Consider the following 4,653-nt stretch of genomic DNA (forward strand, 5'->3'; position numbering starts at 1 on the left):
CTTTAAGAATCCGGGCCCATGTGTTTAAAGTGGAGCCCCACTCAAAAGGGGAAGCTACACTTGTTTGCCACATTTGGCAATTTTTGGGGGGAGCGGGAACCTGGTCTTTCAATAGGGTCCCCAAAGTTAGAAGCGAAGAGCAGAGTGGGGTAAGGAGAGTGGAAAGGTTTAAAAGAATACTTGGGGTAGTGGAAGGGGAGAAGGGGGTATTGTGAAGATACAAGCTTACATCAGGATCTGTTCCTTCTCATTGCAACAGTTGGCTACGGGATAGGTGGAAGCTGGAAGGCTGGGCACTGGGACCGGATAGGTTTGGTAGAGCAACTTCCTCCTCCTCCTCTGAATGCCAGGTCCTGGGGGAGGGGCAATCACATGATTGGTTGCTAGGACATGGGCAGTCCTGACAACCAAACCCCAGTGCTAAGAACAGAGGGCAGTGGCAGCAGCGGAGGATGCTGTCAGCCACCATACATTCAGAGACAGCTCTAATTGCTGCACAGCATGCGCTGTTACTGAGTGTCATGGCTTTGGCAGCAGATAAGCTTACTTTTTTTTTTGAAAAGCCTATGGCGTGTGAACACACCCAAAAAACTCCACCCGGTGCAGAAAAAATGTGCACACACATAAAGAGTGTTCACAAAAATGTGCAGACGGGTGCAACGTCAAGTGGTCCTCCTGTGAAGAGGGACCCAAACCCTGATCCCCCGGGGCGTTAGGCTCCAGACGGGGACTGAGGTACTGTGGTCCGAGCAACCGAAGCTGACACGGACCCAACTTCCTCGGAGGGACTGCCGAAACAGAACCCTCCCAGTACTAGGTGGGGCTCCCCCGAAGGGAGACCCCATGAGAGCAGGCGAACTAAGCCAGAAGGCCATGTCCACCCACTCCCAAGACGTTCAGGGCTGGCCCGAGGACCCGCACCCTACTAATCACACAGTGACAAAACGTGCACAACAAAAAAAGACAAAAAAGTGACAAACACAGGCTTAAATAAAATAAAGTGGGGGAAGGGATAGTGGAGAGGAGAGTGAAAGAAGTGGCCATTGTGGTGAAACAATGACCAGGCCCTCCGGCCAGGAATAAAAAATTCCTCCGGTCCTAGCCAAAAGGCCCGGCCCAGGAGGCAGGTGCTAAAAAAAGCGTGTATCTGGTGCAGTGACCGTGGTATCTTAAATCAATGTGTCCCTCACACACAGTGATCTTCAGATACCCCTGGACTGCCACTCCAGGGGCACATGCACCATAGGCTTTTCGTTCCATATCCGACCCCCCGACCGGCCAGTGCAGCCCTCCACCCCTGCCAGCCAACCTGGCGGATTTGCATGGTCCTACCCCGTCATATCCCAGGGCATTACCAGCTCCTCCTCCCGGATCGCTGACAGAGATAGCACTTACACCAGCCAGCCAGAAGGCCAGACTAGAACTCGGCAAAAAGACCAAGACCAAGCACAGCACCCATCCTCACCAGGAGCACCCTTCCAGATGGCTCAGACTCAACCATGGGCCGGCCCCCAGTATTCTGTCGGGCAGCACAGCGTAGTCCCTGCTGAAACCATCCTTCCAGGTGCAATGACGTCATTGGATGGCATCCACCCTCCCCATGTAGGAGGTGCTTCAGCGCTCCGCTGACAACTGATAAGGACAGATACCACACCTAGTCCTAGCCAAAAGGCCGAGAAGCGGCAGGGAAGACAACCACGATCAGCACGGCCTAGAGTGTGCAATAGCCGTGCCTCGCCCTGGGAGAACCACCTTCATGATCATGGTGTCTCCCCTGCCAGGCAGCAGATAAGCTTACTGGGTATTTAAACTGGATGGATGCCTGCAACAACTGGCCATGGCTGTGTCCTAGGTGGCAGTGCGCCCAAGGTGGCTGCTTAGTTCACCTAGAGGTAGCACTGGCCCTGTGTAGACACTACCTACAGCAGTTTGCAAGCACATCTAGGTATGTAAAGAAAACAGAAAGGTTTTATTTAAAATTAGCCATTAGTATGTTGATGAGGTCTTGAAGAGGTCGCTGTTTCCTCGGTCACCTATTCCCAGTGCCCACAAATCTAGAGAGAAGCACCACACTTTCTAGCACACCTGTGGCTTTAAATAGGCTTCAGTAAACAGGCAAAATCACTGCAGGGAAGAAAACAAGTGGAGCAAACAGCAATGATAATACAGTCCAATAGAGTATCTAAAGCAGAACACAATTGTAACAAAAGATACAATATGCAAATTTGTTATAAAGAACAGCAAACTATCTGGGTGACCTGACCGTCATATAAAGAAAACATTAAGGCTGGGTTCACACTAGTGCAAATTGGACCTGAGTTTCTCCGCATCCAAATCGCATGACAAGAGATTGTGACCGACTCTCAATGTAGCCAGTTCACACATCTCCGGAGCGTCTGAAGAGCAAATTGCACAGAGGTGTCGTGCGTCTTTGGTTCAATTTCAGGTCCTAGTACAGTTACCCAATGTTGGGGCACTAGATTACCCACTGGAGAGTATTTATATTCCAATGGGAGAAAAGTAAAGGGTGCAAGGCTGACTAATTTACTAACTAACTGGCTAACTGCAGCAAAGATAGTGTTAAACAAGTGGCCAAAGGGCCTCTTATGACTTCCAGTGATTCTGATATGTCTTTTTGAGTCCTGGCGAGAGTCAGGTCTCAGTACTCGCTGTTTCCCCTCTCTGGGTTCTGTAGCAATGCAACAGTAAACAGTTTGGACTACTGGTCTCCCTGCAGCAGTTTAGTTCACACAGTCAGGTGTGCAACCTGGTGTGCTATGCCTGTGTTCAGGGACCTTTCTCTCCTGTAGCATCCAGCTAGAGATCCTTTTCAGCTTCAGTCGGTGCCTGCAACCTCTGTCTCTCCACGTGTGTCCTTTTTGTCACCACGACTCTCAGTTAATTTTCCTCTCCTCCTTGCTCTGCCTCCCTCTAGGCACCCTAGGGAATACAGTTTTCTGCTCTCCTACTGCTCCTTTGCACAGGGATGTGTCACAGCATGGAGACTACATCTCCCATCAGCCATCAGCATTATTATGTCATTCCCAAAAGACAGAGCGACCTGTATCCTCTGAGTGGTGGGCAAATCTTAATTGGGCCACTCACAACACCATAGTAACAGTATCTCTGCACTCATGACTCTGGTGACCGAGGAAACAGCGACCTCTTTAAGGGTGAGTGCCCCAACACAAGGTGGGTGAGACAACAACAGAGACTGTGCCAGCCAGGCTACAGGGTAAGAGTAGTAAACAGGGAAGGTAAAATACAAGCAGCAACTTAAAACGGTTGTATACCCGCAGGACAAAAAAAACCTTGTAAGGCAAAAGCATAATGAGCTAGTATGCAGCGCATACTAGCTCATTATGAAATACTTACCTCAGAACGAGGCGTCGGTATCTCATCCCGGTCCACGCCGAAGGAGCTGACATTTTGCCCTCAGTGTGTCTTCTGAGTTCACGGGTTTTGGCCCTGTGAGTGGCCGGGGCCTTGATGATGTCACTCCCGCGCATGCGCATGGAAATTTTTTTCCCGGCAAGGTCCGACAGCATCTGATGTCAGTGGCTGCATGCAAAGTAAATATCTCCTAAACCGTATAGGTTTAGGAGATATTCATTATACCTACAGGTAAGCCTCATTATAGGCTTGCCTGTAGGAAAAAATGTAAAACGTGGGAATACAACCACTTTAAGCTTGTACATGCTCCAGAGTTGTGTGAAAAATACATTTCCTCCTTCAGGAAATGCCAGTTGACTGGCTGTTATGCTAACCCATTGGGTCCAATACTTTCTGAGTCACTAACCTTGAACAAATATTCTAATCAGTACAATCTGATAAAATAAAAAAATCATTTTTTTCACATTTGTTTCATATGAGTTGCTCAATGCTATATTATTGCATTCTATGTCTAAATGGACACAGGGAGCTGTGACTCGGCTTAAGTGCCCCCATAGCAAACTGCTTGCTGTGGGGGCACTCAACAGGAGGGAGGGGCCAGGAGCACAGAAGAGAGACCCGAGAAGAGAAGGATCTGGGTTGCTCTGTGCAAATCCACTGCAACAGAGCAGGTAAGTATAACATGTTTGTTATTTTTATAGGAAAAGAAAGAGACTTTACAATCACGTTAAAATCAGCTTCCAAGGGAATGAGTCCTTGCTGCGCTTGAGTACTGGAGTGTGGAAACTCTGTTCTAATCGCTGTTTCGATTTTAATTATAAACATCTGACTTACTCATCTACACTAACAATAGGTAGGATTACTGTAATATCTACAATGTGTAATCACAGTGTTTTTTAGCAGTAATTTTCTGTGAGTCATCCTCAGTGAGTCTTTAATTTTAAAATTACTTACATTTACACTTAGCAGACAAAACAACAGCAGCATTTATGTAGCGAAAAAAGAACCCGGGAATTACACACAGTATATATAGGATTATGGTGTGTCTTAGGCCTCATACACACAACCGTTTTCCTCAGCAAAATCCATCAAGAAAAATGCTGGCAGAGCTTTTTTGCCAAGGAAAACGGTCGTGTGTATGTTTTTCGTCGAGAAAACTGTCGTGGAACTCGACGAGAAAAAAAGAGAACATGTTCTCTTTTTTCTCGTCGGGAGTCTCAATTTCCTCATCGAGTTCCTCGTTGGGCTGGTTTACGACGA

The 4,653-nt window shown here is 47.9% G+C and overlaps 1 pseudogene; it reads right to left on the reverse strand.

Annotated features, from left to right (window-relative positions):
- Nucleotides 1-1,608: 1,608 nt before the first annotated feature.
- On the reverse strand, nt 1,609-1,788 carry LOC120925742 (annotated as a pseudogene).
- Nucleotides 1,789-4,653: the final 2,865 nt, after the last annotated feature.

The sequence above is a fragment of the Rana temporaria genome, chromosome 1 (genome assembly GCF_905171775.1).
Source record: "Rana temporaria chromosome 1, aRanTem1.1, whole genome shotgun sequence".
Lineage (NCBI taxonomy): Eukaryota > Metazoa > Chordata > Amphibia > Anura > Ranidae > Rana > Rana temporaria.